Genomic DNA, 15283 nt, shown 5'->3' with positions numbered 1-15283 from the left:
GGCAGTAGCTACAGGGGGGGTCTATATGTGGGGGTGTGGGCCACTATATACAGGGGGCTCTATATGTGGGCCATTATATACAGGGGGCTCTATATGTGGGCCACTATATACAGGGGGGGTCTATATGTTGGCCACTATATACAGGGGGCTCTATATGTGAGCCACTATATACAGGGGGGGGTCTATATGTGGGCCACTATATACAGGGGGGTCTATATGTGGGCCACTATATACAGGGGTGGGTTACCTGTGGGGCACTAGCAACAGGGTGGCTATATGTAGTGCACAGTCTACAGGGGTGGGCTATATGTGGGACACTATATACAGGGGGAGCTATATGTGAGACACTATGTACAGAGGTGGGCTATACGTGGAGCAAGAACTATAGGGGAAGCTATATGTAGGGCAGCACCGTGGCTCAGTGGTTAGCACTATTGCCTTGCAGCTCTGGAGTCCATATGTGGGCACTATCTATAGGGGCTTCTATGTAGGTCACTATCTACAGGGGCCACGTTGTGTGTTTGTGACAGTTATATTTAGATGTGTTGAGAATTTTAACTTTGTTTATAGGTGCAGAAATGTTTTAAAAGTGAGAAGCTGAAGACATCTGAACGGAAAACTGCAGAAATGGGTCATGGCCGGTAGAAATCCATCATAGATGTCTGAACCGGAGGGAGAAGAAAAGAACTAGAATCTGAGACGTCACCGGTGAGTCACTTAATGTAAATGTTTATTCTGCCTCTAATCAGTATAGTAGTCACTGTATGATCTGCAGCGAGATGATGGTGATAGGATTTTTTTTGTGAAACCGCATCTCCCAACATATCCTTATCATTGTTCAGGCCATGCTGGGAGCTGTAGTTTTACGCCGTACAAACCTATACGCAGTGGCGTAACTACCGCTATAGCAGCCGTAGCGACTTCTACAGGGCCTGCAGCATGAGGGGGGCCCGTGCCACCCGCCGGCACGGCCCCCTCCCATGGCAGCAGGCTCCGCTAGCAGCCGCTATGGCTGCTACAGCACGACGCCACTGAAGGGGTTGTTCCTACATAAGACATGTATCCCCTAATCACAGGATAGGGGATACATGTGTGATCGCTGGCAGCGATGAGGAGAACGGGGGACCGAAAGTCCCCAATAAGTTCTCCATGACAAACCTCGGACTTCCGGGGTCTGTGTCGGCAGCTCCGTAGAAATGAATGGAGCACCGGTCGCGCTTGTGCGCATGCGTGACTAGCGCTCCTTTCATTTTTATTGAACTGCGCAGACGCCGGAAGTCCGAGGTTAGTCATGGAGAACTTCGGGGGACTTTCAGTCCCCCGTTCTCCTTATCGCTGCCAGCGATCACACATGTATCCCCTATCCTGTGGAGATCCTGTGGATAGGGGATGCATGTCTTTTGTAGGACAAACTATAGGCCGTTTTTTTTTGGGGGGGGGGGTACATTGCGTTATCTACAGAGGGGTTCTGTATGGCATTTTCTAAAGGGGGGGCTGTATGGCATTCTCTATAGGGGGGACTGTATGGCGTTATCTACAGGGGGGGTCTGTATGGCGTTATCTACAGGGGGGCTGTATGGCGTTATCTGCAGGGGGCTGTGTATGGTGCTATCTATAGGGGGGCGCTGTGTGGTGGAATCTATAGGGAAGCACTATCTACAAAGGGGGGGGGGGTTGCGTGATACCCAGCAGAGGGGGGGCCCTAGTCAAAAGTTTGCTATGGGGCCCAGTCTTTCCTAGTTACGCCCCTGTCTATCACATATCTATCTCACAGCCTCACATCTATCTATCTATTTATTTCATATCTCTCATATCTTTCTCAAGTCTATCGAATATCTATCTCATATCTGTTATATCTATCTATCTATCCCATATCTCTCTCACATCTATTTATCAAATATCTATCTACCTATCTATTACATATCTCTCACAGGCTCATATCTATCTATCTATCTATCTATCTATCTATCTATCTATCTATCTATCTATCTATCTATCTATCTATCTCTCATATCTATGTTATATCTATCTATCTATCTATCCCCTATATATCTACCTATCTATTACATATCTCTCACAGCCTCATATCTATCTATCTATCTATCTATCTATCTATCTCATATCTATCTATCTATCTATCTATCTATCTATCTCATATCTATCTATCTATCTATCTATCTATCTATCTATCTATCTATCTATCTATCTCATATCTAGCTACCCAACAAAATCTTAGTTTATTTTGAACCATGATTTATAGCCAGGCAGCCAATAGATAAATCCCTTGGTATTATGATTAATGGTTCGTTTTTGCCAGAAAACTGGTACTCTAAAAAATATTAATTGATTTTCAAACATATTCCTACACTTCCATAACGTGGCTACAAGTACTCAGGATTGTAGACACTTCTTTTGCATGCTGCTATCCTTCTCAGCTATTCAATCACTATTCCCCACCAATAACGCAGCGAGAGACGCAACAACAACAACAACAACTGTCTCTTTTTGTGATGAGGCGCATCCCAGGAGCAGTCAGTCAACGGCAAAGGAAAGAAAGGAGATACACAATGTCCGAGGGAAATTGTCCTTTTTGCATCGCTCCCCACACCCTGGGAAGAGCAGTTGAAAGACTGATAAGCCGATTACATTAGATCTCCTTTATCATCTGGATTGAAGTGGCCACTTCACAGGTGATAAGAACCCAGACAAAAGGCATAGAGTCAACACTCGTATGTTTATCCGCAGCAGTCAGGTAACGCCTTCATCCTATCTGATCCTTGCTGTTCTTTTATGTTTATGTGATTGATTGATTGAAAGAAAATAAAATCAACACAAATTCATTTGGTTGAGTTGAGAAATAAGGTTTTATTATAAAATGACAATATTATTCTTAAGACCGTATTAGACCGAGCGATTATTGTACGGCTTTCGTATAATCGTTCAATGTAAGAGATAATCGCCATGAGTAATAGCGCGCAACGATAGAACGACGAACGATAAGCTGTTGTGTTTTTCCGTGGATCGGCCACATCTACCCGAGTGATCGATTATCGTTAGTCGCCGACACACCCCCTCGTCTAATTACAAATGTTTCAATCGTAGGTTTATCAGTCCTTTGTATTTCACCTACAAGCTCAATAATCTTCGTGTGCAATCGCTGTATGGGCGAACAAGCAACGATCGCAGTAACGACTGAACAGCAAAAACTTTTAGCAATGATCGTCACGTATAATAGAGCGTCTTTTGAGCGCAAACGACTCGTTAAGTCATCGATCGTTCATAAAAGAATATCTGCCCGTCTAATAGGACCGTAATAGACTGCAGGCCGAAATTTGCCTAATAATATATTTATAATCCTGCATATAGTAGTGAAAAAGAATTATAGAACGATGGCATTTAAAGGTAAAAGTACTCAATTATTATTGGTGGCCAAGGGGGTATGATCCTGTGTTGTGATTGAACAATATATTCCTATGTAGTTTCTACGTCATATATAAAGTTGTGTATGTCTGTAAGTAAACTCAAACCAGAACCTATAGAAGGGTGGTCTGGTCTAGAAAACTCATTGTGAGATACCCTATTGGGATACTTATAACCTCTATCAATTAGCTGCAGCGGAGAGCAGCGACAAAAAGTGCCTCGCTCTTTGGAGGACCCAGCATGTCCATACATTACAATGACAGTCTATTGATTTCTATAGATACAATGTAATGCCTTATTTCCCCTGCGGTGAAGTTGCAGGGGAATTAAACACTTAGGACATGTTCACACAGGGCGTATACGCTACGTAAAAGTACACAGCCTATACCCTCTGGAACCTGCAGGGAATTTCTGGCCGAAAAAAACGCACCAAATTGTGCGTAGCCCAGCCTCCTGGGATGATGCTGTAGTCCATGTGACCGCTGCAGCCTTTGATTGGCTGCAGCAGTCACATGGGATAAAACATCACCCCAGGAAGTCAGGCTTCGCTCAGAACAGAGGATCGCAAAGCTAGGACTATGGCCAGGGGTAAGTATAAGCTGCTTGATTAATTTTAATTTAAACAATTTTTTTTTTCTCATTTCCGACGGAATTGCAGCATTTCCGTCCCAAAAGTTGCATATTTTTTATTGCTGTGTCTGGATGAGATTTGTTTAAATCTCATTCACTCTGCTGCTATTGTAATATACTGCGGATTTTCCGCAATGAAGTCCGTAGTGCTTACGCAAATGTGAACATACCCTTATTGCAAGGCTTCCCTGATGAATACGGAGGGTTCAAGTAGTGGGAAACCCTGCAATCAGCTTACTACAAGGCCCCATGCAAACGACCGTGGATTTTATTCGTAATTACGGTCCGTAATAACGGACCCACTAATTTCTACGGCCGATGGACACCGTCCCGTATATTTACGGGAAGGTGTCCAGGCCGTATAAAGTTTCCGTAAAAAATAGGACAAGTCACGTCGTGTGCATGGTGCCTAAGGAGGCCATTATAGAAAAGCAAGAAGTGTCTAAAGTGGACAACTCCTTTATTAAAGGTTGAAGGCTTTACCAATTGTGTCAATGTTACATCAGAGTTTACACTGTGAGTACAGAAGTAACCGTAGAGAAAACAAGATGTGAACCGTATTAAAGAATAAATCTGCCATTCCATTTTCTCAGTTAGCCTTGTATTAAATAGCATAATTACTGTATATATTTTCTGGTGAAAGCCTCATCTGCACCTCAGCCTTACTGTAAAGCCACCCACTTGTTTATGGAATCTCTCCAACCATGCCTGGAATTCTTCTGCAGGTTTCACCATTCCTAGAACGTCTGCTAGCTCAAGAACGCTTATAATATACACATCCTGGAGTCAAAATTCAAAGACATGGTTTATTGAGTCACCAAACCGAGCAGGGAAATATGCTGAAAGGTAATGTAACGCACTGAGAAATGAGCTCAATGATAGTGGAGTGTGGAGGACTTGTTCCATAAGTCAGATACTTCTTCTGTTTGTTGGAGTTGCAGCCATCCAGGAACATAAAAGAATGAGACATTTATCTATAAGGCTAATAGGAATCAAACATCACCAGAGACTCACACAACCTGCCAGTGTTTGGAGAATAAAGGCCCTTTTATAAAGGTCCTTACACATCGGCCAATTCCAACAAATTGCCCTGAGTAAACGGGGCAACAATCAGCCGATGAATGAGCAAACGCTCGTTCATTGGCTGATTACATCGTTTCAAATGCCATAAGCACTATCATTGTCGGCAGCACTTGCATGTGTAAACAGGGAGACGCGCTGCCGACATGATAGAAATGCATGAGGACGAGCGATCAGAGTAACGAGTGCTCGTCCCCACACTACCTCTTTGTGAAAGGAGCAAACGAGCGCCGATCAACGAGCTGTCTTCCGATGCTTTCCATCCTTCAACTACTTTCTATAGAGAATTATTGACAGATATGGGGGACGCCATTTTCTTCTTCACATTGCGCTTAATACATGACCCAAATGACGTTATAGTAAGACTAGACTTGTTTCTGGTCATTGCCACACAGTAATACTCTACTGGTAAGCAGGTCAATTTTACTGAGGGTAACTTTCAGATGGCCTCAGAAAAAATAGTGGGCGCCATATTTTCTTGGCCCACAAACGCCTCATCAAACTAGTGATTGAGATAGGAAAGTGTTACCATATTCATCCTCAGGGAACTTACATAGCAATCATAGGGGTCCATAGCTCAGAACAGGCCCCACTTCTTACTGAGAGCTCCCACAAAAAAAAAAATATTATATATATATATATATATATATATATATATATATATATATATATATATATATATATATATATATATATATATGCACAAACACAATATATATATATATATATATATATATATATATATATTATATATACATACGTATATACATACATACATATACACACACAAGCCCTGCTCTCTGACATGATAAATAATATAATTATGGCTGTCTTTAGCCACCACTAGAGGGAGCTAATTACAATTGAATTTACAAAGCTAGTACTGAACGCAATAAGTGATGTGTCTGCAATTAGAACCCCATAGTGGCGGAGATAGGTAGCAGATATTGCAGTGAAAGCCGTTCAGTGCGGAACCCCCTCTCACTATGGGTCCTATAGCAGTTTTGCATCCTACCTCTATTGTAGTATTTGCTTACATCACTTCATACTCACATTTTCAATTGAAGAGCTGGGGAATGTGTAATCTGCAGCGATCCTACTACATGAACCATCTTTGTGCTGCTGATTTTCAAAAGAGGCTCACCCAAGTAACACATTACCTTCAAATGTAAGATTGCCCAGATGTTACAGACCCCTATTTGGCAGACTGGAGGGTTGTTCAGTGCCCATCATATTTGATGTCATGGGAAAGATGCCCTCACTTAAGACATCTTGTCCAACTGGCTTGTGAATGTATTGACCCTGTGTGCATTTGTGTGCCAACTTCAGTGACACAAACTGTTATTAGCTCCACTGACTGGACTGGATATAAATTTATATAGTGAACTATAGAAGTACTATTCCCAGGCCATATAAATACAATACAACAATAACACAGGTATAGCCTGAATAATAATGTGACTGTTGGCACCATACAAGACTGGTTTGTAGGTGTGACATCTGTGATGGTTGTAATACGTTGCTTTGCATACGTTCCTCCAGAGCTGTCATCAGTCATCACTTCTTCCGCTTACACAGCACTCGTACCAGGATCAGTTGCCGGAAAATAAGAGAGAGACTGCTAAATTTAGAGACCTATGACTCACTTTGGACCACACAAACTGATTTTTGCATTAAATCTTACAACTAGTAATGTGTCAACATCACACCTGTCCAAGAAACGTGAAGCAGGGTCCAGGCCGACACAGTGAAGCCTCCCAGCAGTTGCGGAGTTAATGCAAGAAGTAAAATATAACTCCTGTGAATGAGCAATACAAAGTACACATGTGTTGTAAGGATTTTCTTGCTGGTGCATTTGTTAATTGGGAACGGGCGTCTGTAGAGTTAAGGAAGTGAATGTTTACTAAGAACACAGAAAGAAGAGGCCAGCTCCCAGAATCCTCTGGGGGATCCCTGTATCATGTCTGCCTTCAGATCAGTACAGGTGGCCATGCTATGTTATACACACAGCACTGCCGCGCTGAGAGATTTGTGCCGCCCTTTTACTAATGACCTGCCCAAGTCTCTGGAATTACGCTGGCAGGGGCAGAGGTATACGCCATTTATTTATTGCCACACATGAAGCAGATGCAAATACAAAGGAGCCACTGACAAGCCCCAATATGAACGCTAGAGCCCTAAAAATTGATGCCCTCATTTTGTTTTCAGGGGTTTCCTGAGATTATATCACTTGAAGTATAAAAAATGGTTAAGGGGATTGCTCCAAATTACCAATATATCTTGCAGTTAGCTTAAAGGGGGTCTACACTTCAATCACACTAACGTTTAATGAACGGAGTACTCGTAATTCTCTGATTTTCTTATATGCACATTTATCTGAGGGGAGATCTTGGGGATCAACTGTGTCCATCAAGGACGTACGTACCACGTGCACATATGGGGCCCCTGGAGAGAGAGGGTCAAGACAAAAGGAACATTATACTTAAAAGAGCAAGTGATGCATCATAGGAACTAATTCATATAAAATAAAATAAAAAGGTATTTTATATATTTACAATCTACAATTTTCAAGCATGAACATATTTGTTTTCATTAAAGGGAAACTTGCCTTTTGCTGAGATTATCTGCATCACATTTACAGCATCACACTACAGGCTGCCACTTTGTCAACCAGTACGGTTATTAGCAAAGTCGTAGTCTGTCACTAGAGAATTTTGTTGCTAAAAATTTTGATTGTCAATTGTCCAGTGCTTCTTTCTGTTCCTAGTTTGCATGTTTAGTGCAGTTTTTCCTCTATTGAAGTCAATAGTGAAGTCCCTTGTTTTGAAAGACCCAGCAAGTCCATGCATTACATGAACAGCTAATAGAAACGGTGTAATGCTTAATTTCCCCAGTGGTGGCGCTGTATGAAAATGAAACACTTGCCGATACGTTCCTCCACAGATTACAGTTGATCACTGGGGGGGTCCAGCAGTGGGGCATCCTGTAATACGCTAATCATTGAGGAACCTTTCTAACAAAAAGAGATTGATGAAAGTGGGAACCCTTTTAATGGACGATGACCACACAAGCATGGCCACCTCTCCGATTGGAAGAGAGACTAAGTGTAAAAAACTTCGGATTATTGGGGTTACCACCAGACGGACCGCAATGATCAGACTTGTATAGCCTGTCAATTAGATAAGTCTTCAGAGGGTAAACCCCTTTAATTAGTTGAATTAAAGGGTAACTAAAGGTTCAACAAACTTCTGACATGTCAGAAGTTTAGATTGGTGGGGGTCGGAGCACTCGGACCCCCACCAATTGCTAAAACAAAGCAGCAGAAGCACTCGTGTAAGCGCTCAGCCGCTTAGTTTCTGTTTGGCTTTTTCTGGAAAGCCGATGTATCGCAGTACGGGCTCATAGACTTTCAATGGAGCCTATACTCCGATACATTGATTTCCGGAAAAAGCCAAACAGAAACGAAGCGGCTGAGTGCTCACACTAGCGCTTCTGTCGCTTTGTTTTAGCGATTGGTGGGGTATTCACTGCTCGGACCCTCACAAATCAAAACTTCTGACATGTCACTATGACGACAGAAGTTTGTTGAACGTTTAGTTACCCCTTAAAAATAGACAATAATGTTCACATTTTTAGACCCCATTACCGTTTGTCTGTAAATATCAGTAACCAGACATCATCCGCACACCTCGTAGAATACTTCCATTCCTAACACCTCTTTTAAAAGGCTATAATCTCTTTGGTTTACACCTGCAAATACCTAACTAATTTAACCTGACAGTCTTTACATCTACTAATTCCTTGTTTAATATGGAAATCCTGCTCCAATAGTGCAATAGAATGAGCAATTGGCCATTAACACCTCTTACAAAGGACTCCACATTACTGTATTCATGACCCTGGCAGGAGGCAGCCAGAGACACAATAAGTTTCATCTCAATGAAGGATGGACTCATTTGCTGGGGAAACCATCCCACGATTTGTGTACTAGAAGTGTGTATTGGGACAGGAGGGGGGGATCTTTAGAGACACATTTTATGTACAATAGACCCTGCGGCTATTATGTATTAGCACGATCGTCCTCACAGCTCTTATGCAGAAAGTTAAGACCTCATGTACAAGACTGTATTACGGATCTGTGCTGTATGGATGCATAATACGTAAAACTATGGCATGTCGAACTGCATGCCAGGTTAGAGTTATTCTAAGAGTCACCATGCAGCAATACACAGAGCGCCTTTGGCTTTGTATTATAGGACCGTAGGTCAGAACTGTCACTGTATAAGCTTAGTGCATGAGGCTTTGTGTATGAGTCCTTAAAAGGGTTGTCTCGCACAGACAACTCCTATTTTACATGGAAACCTGCCCAGCGATCAGCTGTTTGTCGCAGGTCTAGTTCCTCTAACCCCCCCCCCCACCCCCAACTATCGGCTGGTGTAGTCGGGGGGGAAGCCTTGATGGGCCGTTTATTTTCCCTACAGGGGTTGCTCAAATGATTGGCCAACCATGTAAGGCCACGTTGCCAGAGCTCTGTTTAATAGGGGGTGGGGTCCCAAGCGGGGAATACCCTATATGACGTCCTAATAGAGGATATGTGCAGAGGTTGTCACTTTTCTTCCACACAGGGGATAGGGTTGGCCATGCCTTTATCCCTGAATAAATGAGTAGAGTGGAACCGCAATTTAACCTTTCAGACTGGACTTTCTTTCAATGGGTTTTGCAAAACACCATTATTAGTTGAAAAGGCGGTCAGTATCTGAAGGCACTTAAACACCTCTGAGTATTTGCAGCTTTGTAAAATAAATTGGCAGCAGGGGTTAAATTTGTAGACGGAAAAAGCATTTGGTCTTGAATATAGATTTATATGGCACTTTACTGCACTTCATTAGGAAATATATTTTTAGCTTCGGGATCAATAATGGATTTCATTCAGTCGTCTATTTAAAGTGAGATAGCAGCCATAAAACGGTAACATCCTTGTAATTGAAAATCCAAAAGTTTGCTCTTCTGGTAAACTGGCTGCACTCGGAGTACTGTGCCCATATAGACAGTCACTAAATGTGATGAGAATGCCCGAATGCCAACAGGGTGAGTAACAGGAGTGCACAGATGAGACTTGCAAAAGAGACAGCTCAGTCGCGTCGACACCTGGTGTCAGAGATGTGCGGCTTCGTCACTAAATACAAAAACGTTAAGGTGGATTACCCCTTTAAAGCCCAACTCCACCAATCACAAAACTTTACATTGACGAGTTCCAACGATAAAACGGCTAAATCCGAATATTAAAACCCAAAGGGCTCATCCACAGAGACATATTACGGCTATATGGAGCCAATATATAGTACCCATAGGCTTCTATAGGGCCATACTGTACCAGATAAAAAAAAAAATCTGACATGCTCCACCAGATGCCGTATCAGGGGGGTATAAAGAAGCACAGCTTCTAGGGGGGATTAACACTATATTACGGGGCTGTACGGAGCACAATACATCAGCACACGGCTGACTACAGCTCCGTATGCACAAGGCCTTATTTTGTGTTTTTAGTTAGGACTGGGTTACAAGGTTCGGATAGCACTAGTTAATGGTGTGGGTGCATGAGAAAAGAAGTACTATGCACACCAATATGGAGTTATTTATCCAAACAAATAATTTATTTATTTGTAGCCAGTGACAGTGCGACGTTTCGGTCAACACCTTGACCTTCCTCAGGCACTTTAGTCAACGCTGGTCCTGCGTGGATGGCGCTATAAGATTGGCGGGTAACCGCTGTGTGAGGCGCCTCCATATTGGTGTGCATAGTACTTCTTTTCTCTTTAGTTAGGACTGTTCCCACCCTGAGTGGAGTTGGATCATGACTGTGTGGGGGAAGGGAAGTGGGAATAAACCTGGTACATCATTGAATACATGATCATGTTCTTACACCTGTTGATACAGATAATATTACTATCATTTCTGGACGGACTGAGTCCTTTTTCATTTAGTTGGGAGTTAAACCACCTAGTTAACTTGGGAGTCCAGTCTTGTTTGGTCTTTAACTGTAATCACATAGATTTAGGTGTATAGATCGCCAAAATGATTCATGAATTTCACGGTTTACCTACCATAATTTATCGACACCAGTCATATCACATTAGAAATACCACACTAAAATTATATTTTATATATATATATATATATATATATATATATATATATATATATATTTCACTTCATTATCAGCAGCTTCACCTTGTACATTAATAGTTGTGGTTATTGAAAAAACTTCTTCCTTTGTACCACACCACTGCATACAACTATACTAATAACTACTTGCCTATCTGGCTCCATAATCAGGGGCGCAGCTAAGGTGTGGCCTTGTGTGGCATGTGCCAGGTGTGCTGGATGTCAGGAGGGGGTGCACCAACAAGCCATTTTGCAATGGCCAGGATATTTAGATACAGCGTATTTACATAAAGGCCATAGTGGCGTATAGTGAAGGTATATCCAGCACTCAAAATAAAAGTTATAAGGTTTATTAGGTCATGTTTAAAACAAGGAGGTTAAAACAAAAAATCCCGGGACCACGCTTACGCGTTTCAGACCAGTGGGGTCCTAAATCAAAGCCTTGCTAATACCCTGCCTATAATACAGATATATTTTTTACCACGCACAGTGGAAAAATCGGTCATAACTAGCATATTACCAAGCAAAACCCTATTCTACTATATCCTAAATGATGACTAGTATTAAAACGACGACAAATACTAAATACAGAATGAACAGACTGCAGTGGAAAAAAAAATTCACAATGTAGCAGCGGAATGAAATACAATGGAGAATTTGGAATTCCTCCCCCTGAATAATGACTTCATTCTTGTGTTGTATATCCTCATCACTTACTCTCCCCATCAGTAGTGTCTGAAACACACGCACACACATTACTTGCTGGGACCCCCCTCCTTTCACACCGGAGAGCCTCGGAAGGAGTGATACTTAGAAGTGGGAGGGGGAGGAATAGCCAAAGCAAAGTGTATTGCCTTGAAGTGGTAGAGGAGAGGAAGCACACTGCTCCAGTATGTAGCACATCTCAGTCTGCTCTGCATAGCTCAGCATCAAACAGCCTGATCCTCTCACACCTTACAGAGATTTCTGAAACGTGATCATTATTCTTCATTTCCCACCTTTTATTTCTTTCACTCCTTTTTCCCCTTTTTTTTTTGTATTTATTTTATTATCCCCAATTCTTTTCTCCTCATCTGGAGCTGCAGCATTACGGAGAGAAATTCAGCTGGTGAAATCCTATAAGGACCTAGTATTTATTGTGACATTTGCTGGAAAACCCTGTTGGAAGTGGCCGATACCATAATGTGCGGATACTGAGTCCATATCGGAACAGAAGATTAAATATCCAGAATATTCCCGCTGTCTTCAAATTGTAAGTTGCTGACTAAATGTCGTTCGATTTATTTTTGTGCAGAATATAGACTGGACAGAATGTGCGGTCCAGGAAATGATCATCTATATCACATTCATCTGTAGCTGCTTGTGGGTTTTTACGTTTGTAATGTTTTTTTTGTTGTTTAATTTTTACACCCAAGAAAATCTGCTACTTTCTTCATTACACTTGCAGCATTCTTATCGTTCTTCTTAGACAAGTGCTTTTTTCTTATAATTTATTTTAAATCACTTGGAATTGTAGATGATATTTTTTGTTTGGGCTGTGAGCCAAGAACTTCCATGTAATGAATGGTTTCTAGAGATGAGATCTTACCGTCACGCAATATCTACCGGGGATTCCAAGTAGGAGACTTGAGATCTAACAATATTGATGTTCTGCAATTGGGAAAATCATAATATGCACATTACACACACACACACATATATATATATATAATGAATAAATATATAAAAAGAATATATATATATATATATATATATATATATATATATATACACACACACACACACATACATTCTCATTGGGATCTCGCTTTAGTATTAGTAATTTCACATGATGTATTAGTCCACAAGATCATTTTTATTCCTCAATATATTAAGATTACGGTGTGAATCATTTGTTGCTAATAATATGTGGTGTTTCATTTCTACGTATTGAGGTGATATTTTTCAATTAATGATAAATGATGGCCTATACATTTGCACGGGTAGATAGTGAAATATAGAATTGGCACAATTTGTACAGCAAAAGCAAAATTTTAATTTCGGTGTATTTTGGACGAGATAGAAAAATTTGTGATTTTACATGTTGGGAGTCAACTGTGGATAGAATAGATAGATAGATAGATAGATAGATAGATAGATAGATAGATAGACTACAATTAATTGAATATCAATACCAATTCTACAACTAGTGACTACGGCCTACAGAGTATAAGATCTTCTATTACATTAGGATATATAATAATGAAATGATCACACCATTTTTGTATAGTTCTGCCAATCACGCAACTTGTCCTGTTTATTCACCGCTTGTCATTTTCCATTTACACCACAGCAGCTGAACTACTACTCGGCCTACTCAAGCACCTGTCTAACATTAACAAATTGGTACAAACTAGGTCTATTTTCCAGGCCGTGCCTATATGTTCCATACACGTTTTACTGGACTGGCAGTGCCGCTTTTCCTAGGGATTCTTATATTCTAATGGGAGACAAGTGTTTTTCAACTTATTTTCCTGTTTAAAGAAGGCTTTGATTTTATGTATCTATCTCATTATAAATCGTGACTGTATGCTATAGGGCAGAATCATGTAAACTGTATGCCTTAGATCCATCCATCAATGTTGATCGCTATGCCTATAAGACAATTTCTTTCTCACAAGTCGGAGTGAAAACTTAAGATGTGTCTAAAGAAACTAGAGGATTTTGGATGGACTAAGATTATTAATAAAACATTTCACATATTCAGATGCATTCCCCTAAAGTGGTGATCCATATAGTGTGGATCTGTAATACTGTACCCAGACACTCCTATGGGCCCTTACGGTACCTCTGTAGGTCTTTAATATTATGCAGAGGCACACAGAGCCTTTTGCCCATGGATTCTGCATGGGCATGAGCACTAAGCCAGCAGGCTGGAAGACCTGTTTAAATGTGGGCAGTTACATACATTCTCACAACTATCTGGGCTGCCTACTACCCCGTGACTTGAAAGCAGTGCAAATCTATCATTGCTTTGCAGCAGGTACATGAACTAATTGTAATTCAGCTTACGTCTTCATGTGTCTATACAAGTACTCAACAAATCCTATGTGAACATGTCTCAAGTGTTCTCCATTGAATAACGATGGTGCTTTAGATGTATACTGTGTTTTACATATAGCATCTGCAATGAGTGAAGAAATACCAGTTTGCACACCTGATATGTAATGTATAGAATCGGATTGTAATCTGTAATTAATGTTACTTGTGCATATCCATAGATCAGTATTCTAGGCAGTGCTTGGAGTTGTATCATAGGATGTGCGGACAAAGGCTTTTACTATCAGCTACATACAGAAATAACATCCTCAAGGCATAAGGTGTAGGGCTAAGAATTGAAAGTGTCCACTAGTGGGAGCTGTTTCCTAGCTGCAGTTTCTTCTGCTGTTTTTGGAGTGTAGTAGTATGTGCTTTCCAGGGGGATAGGTCAGGTAGATCACTTTTTGAGTTTTTTGGAATGAGATTTTTTCTTTTTTTTTTGTTCCCTTCTTAATGTCATTTTATTTTGAAAATGAGTCATCAGTGTAAATTGTTCTAGTTCAAAAAGGTTTTTTGGGGTCAGCCCCACATTCACCCATTATTACTTGCACCAAACACTTTCAATATATTACGGTGCAGTAGATATTCAGTATAAACTCAATTAATAAGGAGTGATAAACTCGCTGGACTGACATTTATAGCTATTTGATAGAAAACTGTTTGCATGCATGTGTATAAAGTACAACATTCGGGACTGGCAAGCAAACTAGGGATCTGATGTCTTGTCATTTTAAATTGCGTCCCCTCCCAAACAGAAATTCCTTATAAAGGGATCGCTTTGCTTCAATACGGAGACTTTCACCAGCAAATGAGAGCCTCAATTATCGGAATATAATCCAGTCCTGTCCAAGTATTTACTGCCACCAGTAAAACAGAACGATTGAATGCCCGGCTCAAGACTGTCAAAACG

The 15283-nt window shown here is 41.0% G+C and overlaps 1 protein-coding gene and 1 long non-coding RNA gene across 7 annotated transcripts in view; one reads left to right on the top strand and one right to left on the bottom strand.

Moving 5' to 3' along the window:
• Nucleotides 1–15283, bottom strand: part of LOC142655820 (uncharacterized) — a 326804-nt gene that overhangs the window by 129663 nt on the left and 181858 nt on the right. The window lies entirely within an intron of this gene.
• NTN3 (netrin 3) overlaps nt 12175–15283 on the top strand; it is a 68986-nt gene continuing 65877 nt past the window's right edge. The window contains exon 1 of the mRNA XM_075830410.1: nt 12175–12547. The gene's annotated coding sequence lies outside the window, so the exon portion shown is untranslated. The remainder of the gene's footprint in view (nt 12548–15283) is intronic.

This window comes from Rhinoderma darwinii, chromosome 6 (assembly GCF_050947455.1).
Source record: "Rhinoderma darwinii isolate aRhiDar2 chromosome 6, aRhiDar2.hap1, whole genome shotgun sequence".
NCBI lineage: Eukaryota > Metazoa > Chordata > Amphibia > Anura > Rhinodermatidae > Rhinoderma > Rhinoderma darwinii.
Note: the sequence above shows the minus strand (reverse complement) of the source record. Positions and strands in the feature narration are given on the sequence as shown.